We start from the raw sequence: 13,955 nt of genomic DNA on the forward strand, positions 1-13,955 counted from the left end.
GCGCGCCGCCGCCACCCGATTCAAAGGGTTGAGCCACAATCATCCATCCATTCATCCATCCATCCTGAAACGTTGTGCAGTCCTGCGCCTACGAGATGCGAGTTCTGCGGGTTATTTCACCGCATAGCGTAAGTTGTTGCTATCTGTATTACCGGAAAGGCGTCAATTCGCATTTTGTGCTATATAGTAAAAAAAAAAAAAAGCTTTACGATTGTGACTGCGACGGCTCGGGAGGCGTTATCGATGACCTCGCGAGTACATAAATTTGGGTGCTGGTTCGCCATCAAAGTGGGCAGCTTGCAGTAGTTTGTAGCAGTTACTGTGGCGATAATGTTAGCGCGATGATTCATTTTATCTACATTTAGTACCACTAATCACTGCGTAATCGTACACTGCGGTCCTCTAAGGCTGGCGTCGAGCGTGCGCCGCTCTCTTGCCCAAGCTGACCGCACTTCAATTGGTCAAGTTGCGGACAGTTTTCTTGCGCCATCTTATCGCCGGAAGGAAATATACGGCACATATATTTATGAAAAATTATTTTCTCTAAAATATCAAAGAAGCTTAGTTCTAATTGTACACAATAATTCCAGCAATGATTTCAACGAGCAGGCGACATAAATTGTTCTCTGAGCGCATAAAATTATTGCTTTTATTTTCGAAAGCACTTCCAATTTCGTACATTTTACGAGGAACAGCATTGAAACAAAAACGGTGTGCAATATTGTTGCAGCAGTGAAAAATAAGCAAAATCAGCCCCACCGAAGAATACTCAAAGAACGGCACAGATACCAAAGATATAACAAATCTCACTGTTAGTGTTAGTGTGTTAGTGTGTTAGCTGAACTTAGGAACGGCTTGCCTTCCGGTAACAGCGGTAGCTTAGGACAGGCTAGGAAACATGATGACTCGGTTGAGGTACCAAGGTCTGTGGAGGTCGCAGAAGAGACCATGGCGTACGGGGAGACGCCTGCTCCGAAAAAGAGGGCCCTATCCTCGACCGTGCGGATTCAGGGCAAAGTCGGTTCCGAGCTTAAAGCAATGATGACGACATTGCAAGAAAGTGTAAATCAGATCATTAGTAGACTGGAGCGGATAGAAGAACGGGAAAACATCACGGATCAAAGATTAGGCAAATTTCATCATCATCATCATCATCATCAGCCTAGTTACGCCCACTGCAGGGCAAAGGCCTCTCCCATACTTCTCCAACTACCCCGGTCATGTACTAATTGTGGCCATGTTGTCCCTGCAAACGTCTTAATGTCATCCGCCCACCTAACTTTCTGCCGCCCCCTGCTACGCATCCCTTCCCTTGGAATCCAGTCCGTAACCCTTAGTGACCATCGGTTATCTTCCCTCCTCATTACATGTCCGGCCCATGCCCATTTCTTTTTCTTGATTTCAACTAAGATGTCGTTTACCCGCGTTTGTTGCCTCACCCAATCTGCTCTTTTCTTATCCCTTAATGTCACACCCATCATTCTTCTTTCCATAGCTCGTTGCGTCGTCCTCAATTTCAGCAGAACCCTTTTCGTAAGTCTCCAGGTTTCTGCCCCATATGTGAGTACTGGTAACACACAGCTGTTATACACTTTCCTTTTGAGGGATAGTGGCATCCTGCTGTTCATGATTTGAGAATGCCTGCCAAACGCACCCCAGCCCATTCTTATTCTTCTGGTTATTTCAGTCTCATGATCCGGATCCGTGGTCACTACCTGCCCTAAGTAGATGTAGTCCCTTACCCCTTCCAGTGCTTCGCTACCTATCGTAAACTGCTGTTCTCTTCCGAGCCTGTTAAACATTACTTTAGTTTTCTGCAGATTAATTTTCAGACCCACCCTTCTGCTTTGCCTCTCCAGGTCAGTGAGCATGCATTGCAATTGGTCTCCTGAGTTACTAAGCAAGGCAATATCATCAGCGAATCGCAAGTTGCTAAGGTATTCTCCATCAACTTTTATCCCCAATTCTTCCCACTCCAGGCCTCTGAATACCTCCTGTAAACATGCTGTGAATAGCATTGGAGATATCGTATCTCCCTGTCTGACGCCTTTCTTTATAGGGATTTTGTTGCTTTCTTTGTGGAGGACTACGGTGGCTGTGGAGCCGCTATAGATATCTTCCAGTATCTTTACATATGGCTCATCTACACCCTGATTCCGTAATGCCTCCATGACTGCTGAGGTTTCGACTGAATCAAACGCTTTCTCGTAATCAATGAAAGCTATATATAACGGTTGGTTATATTCTGCACATTTCTCTATCACTTGATTGATAGTGTGAATATGGTCTATTGTTGAGTAGCCTTTACGGAATCCTGCCTGGTCCTTTGGTTGACAGAAGTCTAAGGTGTTCCTGATTCTATTTGCGATTACCTTAGTAAATACTTTGTAGGCAACGGACAGTAAGCTGATCGGTCTATAATTTTTCAAGTCTTTGGCGTCGCCTTTCTTATGGATTAGGATTATGTTAGCGTTCTTCCAAGATTCCGGTACGCTCGAGGTTATGAGGCATTGCGTATACAGGGTGGCCAGTTTCTCTAGAACAATCTGACCACCATCCTTCAACAAATCTGCTGTTACCTGATCCTCCCCAGCTGCCTTCCCCCTTTGCATAGCTCCTAAGGCTTTCTTTACTTCTTCTGGCGTTACCTGTGGGATTTCGAATTCCTCTAGGCTATTCTCTCTTCCACTATCGTCGTGGGTGCCACTGGTACTATATAAATCTCTATAGAACTCCTCAGCCACTTGAACTATCTCATCCATATTAGTAACGATATTGCCGGCTTTGTCTCTTAACGCACACATCTGATTCTTGCCTATTCCTAGTTTCTTCTTCACTGTTTTTAGGCTTCCTCCGTTCCTGAGAGCCTGTTCAATTCTATCCATATTATAGTTCCTGATGTCCGCTGTCTTACGCTTGTTGATTAACTTAGAAAGTTCTGCCAGTTCTATTCTAGCTGTAGGGTTAGAGGCTTTCATACATTGGCGTTTCTTGATCAGATCTTTCGTCTCCTGCGATAGCTTACTGGTTTCCTGTCTAACGGAGTTACCACCGATTTCTATTGCGCACTCCTTAATGCTTCCCATGAGATAGTCGTTCATTGCTTCAACACTAAGGTCCTCTTCCTGAGTTAAAGCCGAATACCTGTACTGTAGCTTGATCCGGAATTCCTCTAGTTTCCCTCTTACCGCTAACTCATTGATTGGCTTCTTGTGTACCAGTTTCTTCCGTTCCCTCCTCAAGTCTAGGCTAATTCGAGTTCTTACCATCCTATGGTCACTGCAGCGTACCTTGCCGAGTACGTCTACATCTTGTATGATGCCAGGGTTCGCGCAGAGTATGAAGTCGATTTCATTTCTAGTCTCACCATTCGGGCTCCTCCACGTCCACTTTCGACTAACCCGCTTGCGGAAAAAGGTGTTCATTATCCGCATATTATTCTGTTCTGCAAACTCTACTAATAATTCTCCTCTGCTATTCCTAGAGCCTATGCCATATTCCCCCACTGACTTGTCTCCAGCCTGCTTCTTGCCTACCCTGGCATTGAAGTCGCCCATCAGTATAGTGTATTTTGTTTTGACCTTACCCATCGCCGATTCCACGTCTTCATAAAAGCTTTCGACTTCCTGGTCATCATGACTCCATGTAGGGGCATAGACTTGTACCACCTTCAATTTGTACCTCTTATTAAGTTTCACAACAAGACCTGCCACCCGCTCGTTAATGCTATAGAATTCCTGTATGTTCCCAGCTATTTCCTTATTAATCAGGAATCCGACTCCTAGTTCTCGTCTCTCCGCTAAGCCCCTGTAACACAGTACATGCCCGCTTTTTAGCACTGTATATGCTTCTTTTGTCCTCCTAACCTAATTTAAATATATCTAAACGAGACGGTGGTCCCTGTTATGGAGCGGGAGTGCACTCGGCCGCTAGCCCAGCAGGGTAAGTCGCCGAGTGAACTTGAGCTCAAAACTAGTTCACCAAATTTCCGTGGTCAAGATGGCTCTATTAAATAGTTCATTTAGTATTTGGCAGTGGAATTGTAGGGGGTTCAATCATAAGAAGGCGTCTCTGCAGCAGTTTGTTAGAACGCATGGTGTGAAACCTCAAGTTATCATGTTACAGGAAACACTGACGTCTAACGTGACCTTACCGGATTTCAAAGCGGAGGTTAAGGATAATGAACAGGGCAGAGGACTAGCTACTCTAATTAATAGGAGGTTGCCGTATATTAGACATGATCTTCACATGGCGGATTGCAAGATTGAATATATTATGGTGGAGGTAATTTTAGGTCGGCAAAGGTCATGTCAGAGGTGCGTTTACCTGCTTAACCTGTACAGTGGCCCCCGGGACACGAAGCAGAGTTTCAAATCTCTCTTGACCAAGGCAACCAATCTGGCTAAGGATGCACCGTTGCTTATTGGAGGGGACTTCAATGCACCATATCATGTGTGGAAGTATGTTTATAGCACTGTTAAGGGGGAGAGACTATGGCAGCAGGCACTAGACTTGAATTTAACTTTGATTACAGACCCTTCGTATCCCACCAGATGTGGCACGTCGACATGTAGAGATTCGACACCTGATCTCACTTTTGTTCGGGGGGTGGTGTATTCGTCCTGGTCCAATTCTAATATAGATTTTGGTAGCGATCATTACATACTTATGATTACTTTGGTAGTGGCTAATAAAAAGAAGCGCACATTCAGGATGGTTGACTGGGATGCATTTAGGAAACGAAGAGCGCAGAGGATCGACAATGAGGGAAATGAGTTGACCTTGGAGCAGAGGACCAGTCAGCTTCAAAGTGACGTTGAGGCGTCCACTAGAGAGGTTCAGACCGATATTGACACGGAACACATGGATAGTCGCTGGGCGCATTTGTTGGAAGCGAAGCAGTCGATGTTAGCGAGATGGAAGGCTCAGAGATTGAATAGAAGGCTCAGAAAGCGTATAGCAGTGGTTAATCAGGAAATTGAAGACCATTGTCGGGTACTGTGCAAGCAGCAATGGGATGAAGTATGCAATTCTATTGATGGTCGCATTAAGAGGGGAGGCGCATGGAGTCTGCTCAGACATTTGCTAGATGAGACAAACACTAAATCTAATCAGAGGACTGTGATAGGTAAGCTGGTCCATCAGGCGTGTCGGGACTCCACGGAGCAGGAGTTGCTGAAGGATTTGTCTGAGAGATACCTTCCGTTGGAGACCTGGCACGATACACCTGACGTGATGTTGGAATATAGTGGGGACAAAAATGCAGCTATGGATGAGGAATTTACTGAAAGTGATATCAGGATGGCGCTGCAGAATCTTAATGGTCGATCGGCATCAGGGCCGGATGGTATTACGAATAAAATGTTACGGAATTTAGACGACGGGTCAGTTGAGTTCCTTACGCGGGAGATCAATTACCGATGGAAGGAAGGCTCTTTCCCGGAAGAGTGGAAACTTGCAACTACTGTTCTGATACCCAAACCGGGGAAGGCCATAGGGTTTGATAATCTCAGACCCATTTCCCTGACATCGTGTTTGGGGAAAGTCGCTGAGCATGTCATTTTAAATAGGCTAAAGCGTTATGTTGAGGGCAATGGGTCTTTCCGCACTCGATGATAGGATTTCGGCCCGGCCTCTCGACTCAGGATGCTCTGATCAGGATTAAGCATCAGCTCCTTGACCGGCGGACTAGGGATACTAAGGCACTAATTGGACTTGACGTGGAAAAAGCTTTCGATAAAATCCGACATTCTTTCATTCTACAGGCGCTATCGGACTTGAACATAGGGCAGCGGCTTTTCCATTTTGTCAAGGCTTTCGTCATGGATAGAAGGACATGTCTCAAGTTTGGGGAGATAAAGTCGGAAGTCTTTAAATTGGGTTGCTGTGGTACTCCGCAGGGATCCGTACTCTCGCCTATGTTATTCAATCTGGCGATGTCGAAGTTGGCTAATACACTGGACACTGTCCAGGATATTGGCTATTCTATCTACGCGGATGACATTACTATATGTAGTGTCGGTGGTAGTGATGGAGAGCTTAAGGCTAGGCTGCAGAAGGTGGTAACGCTTGCGGAGGAGTATCTGGGTCTCATGGGGCTCAAGTGCTCCACTAAAAAGTCGGAGTTGTTGATCTTAAAATCTAAGAAGCTAGGTCGTAGGCCGAAGGGTTGGATACCGGAAGTTGAGCCTTGAATTAGAATTCAAACTAGGGGAGGGTCGGTGATACCCAAAGTTGAAGCAATCAGAGTCCTGGCCGGGTTTTGTACTTGAAGCGAACGGGTCGAACATTAGAACCTTTCAGCGTATTACCAAAAAGACGGAGGAGGCGATAAGACTTATGATAAGGATTTCTAATAGGCATAGGGGTTTAGGAGAAGAAGGTGCGATGCGCTTAGTTCACGCATTTATTATGTGTCATTTCTCGTATGTGGCAGCTATGCTAAATTGGAATAGGGGGGAGAAAAATAAATTGGAAGCACTAATCAGAAAAGCCGTCAAGGCTGCGCTTGGTCTGCCTATGACTACGTCAAACGATATGTTGTTACGACTCGGTTTGCATAATACTTTAGATGAAATTGCCGAGGCTCAGCGTACTGCACAGAGGGAGCGGTTGCTAGGTACACCAGCGGGTAGGTATATTTTAGAGTCAATTAAATAGGCCACAGGCGGTTACCTTAAGGCTTCTGCAGACACGTACGTACCCTAACCCGGTCATCATGAATAAAATTAATCCGGACTGCGGGGTTTCACTCTATTGTAGTAAGTGTGGGGGTTTGCTCGATTTAGAACACATGCTTTGGCGCTGCTTGGCGTTGGCCGGTGATGGTTCTCGAGGTGAACAGTGGTGGCAGCGGATGCTGCACAGTGAAGTGCTGGCGGACCAACTCAGGGCTGTCCAGAGGGCCCGTGTGACGGCAGAGGGGCTCAGCCTCTCTGTACCGACGTGGGAGCGGCCCGCATCAGTCCCAGACTGATCCCTCAGGACCTAAATAAAGTTATTCATACCATACTGTTAGTGCATGCAGGAAATATTTCTTTTCACAACAATAACAATGTTTACAAAATAAAACAAACCATTTTTTTTGTAAGAGCATGCCTAAGAATATGGAGGAAGGCGAAATGAAGAAAAATCTATATACAAAATTCCCATTAAGGTCATAGTGAACCAGACTCCTCAAGAGTTCAAATACGGTGTTGGTTCTTTCTACGACCGGCTTTATTAAAGCCGGTCGTGGTTCTTTCATGTCCTTTTTCATATGGTGCACCACCGCGACATATGGGCTTCATTCACGTTGACATATAATTTGTTTTTCTTTTATTTAGACCTGCCTGCCCCCTCTTCATTCAAAACAAACATAACAATACAATTTTTTTTAATGGAACAAATGTTTGAAACATGTACTACGCAGCTTTCTCATGCAGGTTTACTTATTTTCCGATGCTTAGCTGCTTCCCTTCTGCTTCGTTGCTCCGAGTTGATGCCTCTCCCGAAAAAAAATGGAGCCGCGTAGTTAAATAGAAGCTGATAACTTTTCTTGTAACTTCAGCTGCGCGCTCATTGCATCCAATGTTGCTCATGCACCTTGCCCTCACGAGGGTGTGTATATCCATAACACTGTAGGCATGCAGTTCTTGCTTGTCTTCACGGTGTAAGTTTCTTTCCCACTGATGCCTCCTTTCTTCGTCTTGCGGGACGCTGAAAAGAGACGCCTTCGGCGAGTCTTTCACTCGACTATAGCATGTCCGGCACCCTGGTGCAAAACAGTAATTGCGCCGGCAACTAGGCATAGTTGCTTAGCGCACCGCAGAACGAGCACAAAGGATGTCGGAGGATGTTGCAGAGACAAGTCTACGAACGTTGCACTTCACAAAAACAATCAAAATCAAGTCGATTCGCATCCTCGTGTGCAGGCTGCAGCAAGCGAATGGCAGTGACGAGCGTACGCGCTGGCACGGGTCTTCAGGTCTACAGGTGGAACTAGTGTTCCTGTATATGCTCCCGCATGGAGCAGAGTTGCGCATAGGTCCGCCGTCGTGATCCAGCTCTGCAGCGAAGCCACTCCTCGTGCGCGCAGGAGCCAAATGTCGCGCGGTGTTCCGCCTTTTTCTCTAGTAGTCGCGAGCTACAAGTGCCAATTGTTCGCAGGCGCTTAGCAAAGGGCACTTCTTAATACAGGCTACGCTCGAACGAGTCATTCGTGCAGTCGTAGGGGGTGGGCTTCCAACCAACCGAAACTTTATATGTACCTATGTAAACACGCATATACAAACACACACATGAACGTACAAATAGGGGGTAGGACCGCCTTCCATTCCCCAAAATAATATACTCCCGTGGCTCGAACAGCTCCAAAGTTCGCTCGCAAACGCGCAGTACGTTGCCACAAAACGCGGTGCAATGATTTTCAGCATGCATATGAAGTTGTCTTATCACTGTCAGAAAGCAAGAAATGTTTTAAAGAGTGTTTAAAACTTCACACACGTAAGGTGGACACTTAGCGCATTTTGGCTGCCGAAACCAGCCGATTAATGACCGTCGCCAAGAGAGCTATCGTGCCTGCAGTTATGTCAGTGACCGTTAACAGAGCGTTATTTATCACTAACCATCGTTCACAACAGCTGCACGTTTTCGATACATGCGGTGCAGACACAGATTTAAGCGCATTTCAAATGTTCACATGCGCACATTTTAAGCAAAGCTTGCTTTTACGATTCATTCATACCGCAGACTAATCAGCTATATAGTAGCAGCAAATCTGCAAGTAGAAAAAGATTCAAGATGCAAGAGCTTCTAGATCAAATTTATTTCATACAAGGGAATGCATGAACGGCTGCTGGCAGCAGGCCAAGTGTGCTGGTTCTTAGAACCTTGAGGGCAGAATTCAAAGAAACTGGAAAGGCAACAAGCTATTAAGAGTAGGTTATTTTTATTGCACTAATCACATCAAGATGGCAAACTTGCAGAGTAATTATTCACACAGTGCAGACTGTAATCTGACAACACATTTTTCTTGATCTCTTACCACTCGGAAAAAAGCCAGTAGTTGAAGACACCGTATCAAATCAATGAAATCACTGAAGCAGCTTTTGGCCAAAAAGCCAGGTTGCAAAGCTTTGTGACCTATCGCATCAGAGGCAAGGAAATTTTACGTCATTGAACAGTGCATTCACTCCACTCCCGCCCACAGGAAACAGCATTCACCAAAGCACAACGTAGATTTCTAGCGTGTTTAAATGAACGACAAGTTTTTGTTCCACTGGCCGATACATGATGCTCACAAGCTAGCACACATACAGTTGCGGCTTAGCTTCTATGGCAGCAATCAGTTAACAAAATAAATAAGCCTGTGCACTTCAAGACAATAAATTGACTAGAATCAATTTTACTGTTCTCAAAACTTCACACGGAGAAGGAATATATTACAATTATCACAGCTCGAGAGCTAAATATGCATATGCCAACTTAGCACCCGTTTTATCCTTGTTCCCTTGTGTGCTTTCTGCAACGATGTCCTAGCTCTTCAGAAATTGCGGTTGACGAGAGAGGTACATATTATTCATTTCAATTTTAAACTCTGAAGGGTGCATTCAAACTCAAGAAGCCCAGACTTGTTAGCAACAACACTCTCACTATAGTATCAGTGTGTCTCCAGCTAGTTTGCTTGGCTGAAGCATTTACTCTTATGGCTGACTTCCGTGCGGTTTGTGCAGTGTGGTGCGCCGCACCCTGACATACTGGAATACAAGTGCCAGTACGATGTGTTTCGTATCACTTCACCAAGGTCCTTGACTTCACATCGTCGAATACCGTACCCGCAACCCGCAGCTGCTCCTCTCAACGCACGATCGACGGTCCGCTGATTGCAATGGCGATGGCACTGACGGAAACGACAAATTCGCATGAGTTGGCGATGCGCCCGTAAAGTTGGCTTCGCAGCGGCGCGGATTATTTGACGTCATTTTTCGCGCTCGGCCAATAGCGGTGCGAGCGGCGCCGGAAAAGGTATGCGCAACTCTGCTCCCTGCGGGAGCATATACAGGAACACTAGGTGGAACTAGCTCCAGCGCCCCTAGCGGCCTCCGGCTCCGGCGACATGTGCGGCTTCGCGTGCGTCTATTTGTCGTACAAAAATCCCTCACGTGACCTGATCCTAGGTGCCTAGGGACTGCATCGTTTAGGGATTTTTGAGAAGGCGCGATGCTGGCGCCGAGCGACGCCGTGGCGTGTTCGTCCTCGGCGTGATCGTTCTCTGGACCCCGCGTTGTTCAACATTGCTCATGTGATTGTACGTGCGTTGCTTGTGTGTTGGTTGTAGGTTCTGCGTTACTTGGCGGAAAGCCGCGAGTAGTGGTGGTGCGGCAGTGCGGCTTTCGCCTCGGTGAGCTCTGGCAGTAGAGAATCTGCGTTGTGTGACCCGTGCTTGCTTGACAATTGAAATGTCGAAGTGGCCTAGCGCATCGGCAGCGAAGGTCTGCGAACCGCGATGTGGCGTCGCCGTGTCCGACTTTGCTTAACGGACATCGAGGGATGTGCTGCTCGCTACAAGTCATGTAAATGCGACTGCGTCGACCGCCCTTTGTTCAGTGCTGAATGTGTGTTAGGTGTGCTGTGTTTGAAACGAGTGGTTCAGCCGTGCAGCGGGGGGTGGTGGAGGAGCAGAGTGGCTTGTCTCCATTTGCACGTTCACAGATATGTACTCCCGTTTTGGTCTCATTAGCGGCTGTCGCGGGATTGTGGTGTGCTCCTTGCCTAGTATGAAGTTTACGATGCTAACACGCAGCATGTTCACGTTTTTCCGTGCTATATGTCATTTGCATGACGACCGAGTTGAAAACAAGGCATATGTATCTGTTGTTTTCGTTTGTGTGTTGTAAATTACTACCTGTTGTGGAAGTTCTGGAAGTCTTATTACGCAAGGAGTACGAACGTAAACATATAAACATATTTCTGTGTGTGTGAAATTATGAATTACCCAGAATAGCCTTTACGACTGATAAGTGGGCTACACAGCCTGTGTGAATCAGCTACCTTTTGTTGCGACGCTCTTCCATGTGGTAGACTGATGCATGGTGCGCGTTTATTTCTGTACTGTTGTAAAAAGCATTTGTTTATTTACTCAATACAAATGTACTGCATCTTCGCCGCAGTGCATTTTAGTTACGCGGTAAAGGATACTAAAAGTGGGAGGGGGCCGCTATCAACCAGCATAGTATGTCCACTCAGGCGACCTGAGAGGCGGCGGTTGCGCGAGTGTATAATCATAGGGTATAATTAAAGAACTCTTTTATGTCCAGTGACTGTGGCCCCTTTCCACTTTTAGTATGCTTCAACGCAGTACATTGCTTAGGCTTCACCGCAGAACATAGGTGTATTGCAAAAAAGTTAATCTTAAAAAGCTCAATTATGCAACGTTTCTTTCGTAGCTTGCTACACCGCAATACAGAGGTTGTTTGAATCGCACCGCTGGTACGAGTTGTTGTGGTCGCACCGCTGGTGCGATTGGTTGGGAACTCGGCGCTGACGCCCGTGGTTGCACCTGGGTCGCAAGCCCCAAGGGTAGCGTTGGCCTGGCGGCCTGGGGTACAACTGGAAGCATCCGAAGGTCCCGGCAAAGCAAGAGTCGACTGGTAACAACAAAACAACTTGTTTATTTTAACATCGCAAAGAGTTGGCGGTCAGGTGGACCGAAGTAGAGAGACGGGAGAGCACTTTACTCAACAGAAGAAATCGGAGCCCCTCTTTTGGCGTCCGGGGGCAGCTGCTTTTATACTCTCGCAGTTGAGGGCAAGAAGGAACCCCTCAATAGACGAGCACGTGATTGTACAATGAGATAAGGTGACGCATACTGTCGTAGCGCCGCCGGTCGGGCACAAAGACTGGGAGGAGAAGGTAACTCCTACTCTCGTAGCGCCTTCGGTCGGGCACAATGGCTGGGAGGAGAAGGAGACTTCTACTCTCGTAGCGCCTTCGGTCGGGCACAATGGCTGGGAGGAGAAGGTGACTTCTACTCTCGTAGCGCCTCCGGTCGGGCACAATGGCACATACACTCACACACGCACATGAAGACACGTGGCATCGGAACATGCCTGGACGCGCTTGGCGGGGAGCGTAGCGGCGACGCCGAACGGGCCAAAATGTCTGCCGCTTTGTTGCAGTCGCGCCGGCAAAACCGCGCGTCGTAGGCGAAACGTAACAGACCGCCCCGCCGGGGGAAGGAGATCCCGATGGACAGGGGACTGCATCCGCTGTCCGGAGGGATGCGTCGGGCGTCCCTCGACGTTTCTTGAGCGCAGCGCACAGAGAAGGCCTCGTTCTCTCGTTCAGGTTCGCACGGGACACTGCAAAGTGACTTCGGGAGAGTTCACATTTTTGTTCTCGTTCCCGGCAAGCGTTAGAACTACGCTGAAACTCAACCGCTCAGTCAGCAAGCACAGCACAACCCTCACTAAGCCCTGCCAGGCTCTTTCCCCTTTTTTTTACCACTGCCTAGTTCCTTACAGTAGTCTAGCATCACTCAGAACGCGTCCACAAATTGGAAAATTGCACTAAAAAGCATATCATCACTTTGAAACACTAAATAAAAGCAATATGTTAAAAAAATCCTGCCTCAGGAAGAAAAACATCAGTAACAAACAATTTTGAGGCTGATTCCTACGTTAGGGGCTTCGACTTAAGCCATCGGCGTTACCGTTGAGACTCCCCTTTTTGTAACGCACCTCAAAGGAATATTGTTGCAAAGCGAGGCTCCAGCGCAGGAGGCGGCCATTTTTGGGAGAGATGGTCTGCAGCCATTGGAGAGGGCAGTGATCCGTCTCAATGATAAACCTCGAGCCGGCTAGATAGCATGACAATTTCTGAACGGCCCACACGAGACATGCACACTCTTTCTCGGTGGCGCTATACGCCTGCTCACGACTGGTCAGCTTACGACTAGCATACAGGACGGGGTGTTCTACTTCTCCATTTTCCCGTTGGCACAGTACAACGCCCATGCCTCGCTCACTAGCATCGCACTGAACAATGAACCCTTTTGTATAGTCTGGCGATCGTAGCACAGGCTGGCTTGTTAGGGCACTCTTTAGGGCGCTAAAAGCTCTTTCCTTTGTCTCGTCCCAGACGACTGTTTGAGGCTCTGTCTTTCTTAGAGCATCCGTCAGGGGAGCCGCGATATCAGAGTACCTGGGGATGTACCTCTGATAGTAGCCGGCGACACCTAAGAACGACCGAATATCGGTCTTCGTGCGCGGTTGCGGGAAGTCTCGCACAGCGGCCACCTTTATTTCAGAGGGGCGGCGACGAGCCTGACCAATCACGTGACCGAGGTAGACAACCTCGGCCTGTGCTAACTGGCACTTAGGAGCCTTTACTGTCAAGCCCGCTTCGCGCAGGCGGGTTAGCACTGCCCGCAAGTGTGCCATATGCTCAGACCAGGATGCGGAGAATATCGCTACGTCGTCTAGATACGGTAAAGCGAATTCTTGCTGTCCCCGCAACACTTTATCCATGAGGCTTGAAAAGCAGTATGGCGCGTTCTTCAAACCAAAACTCAACACTTTAGGACGGAATGTTCCCATTGGTGAAATGAACGCCGCATACCTACTAGCCTCTTCTGTAAGTGGAACCTGCCAATAACCCCTGACAAGATCTAGGGTAGAAATAAACTGAGCGCTACTAACTTTCTCAAGGCGCTCCTCGATGTTAGGGATCGGATAACTTTGATCCTTAGTGATGGAATTAAGCCTGCGGTAGTCGACGCAAGGACGAGGTTCCTTGCCCGGTACCTCAACTAAAATCAAAGGGGAGGTATAATCACTCTCACCTGCCTCAATAACACCGAGCTGTAGCATTTTCTTTACCTCAGCCTCCATAATATCGCTCTGGCGGGGTGACACCCGATACGCCTTGGATCGTACTGGCTCTGGGGAGGTAAGTTCTATGTCATGAGTAAGTAC

At 47.5% G+C, this 13,955-nt stretch overlaps 1 protein-coding gene across 1 annotated transcript in view; it reads left to right on the forward strand.

Moving 5' to 3' along the window:
- The first annotated feature begins 69 nt into the window (after window positions 1-69).
- Window positions 70-13,955, forward strand: part of LOC142558388 (uncharacterized) — an 85,353-nt gene continuing 71,467 nt past the window's right edge. The window contains exon 1 of the mRNA XM_075670530.1: window positions 70-128. The gene's annotated coding sequence lies outside the window, so the exon portion shown is untranslated. The remainder of the gene's footprint in view (window positions 129-13,955) is intronic.

The sequence above is a fragment of the Dermacentor variabilis genome, chromosome 9 (genome assembly GCF_050947875.1).
Source record: "Dermacentor variabilis isolate Ectoservices chromosome 9, ASM5094787v1, whole genome shotgun sequence".
In the NCBI taxonomy this organism is placed as follows: domain Eukaryota; kingdom Metazoa; phylum Arthropoda; class Arachnida; order Ixodida; family Ixodidae; genus Dermacentor; species Dermacentor variabilis.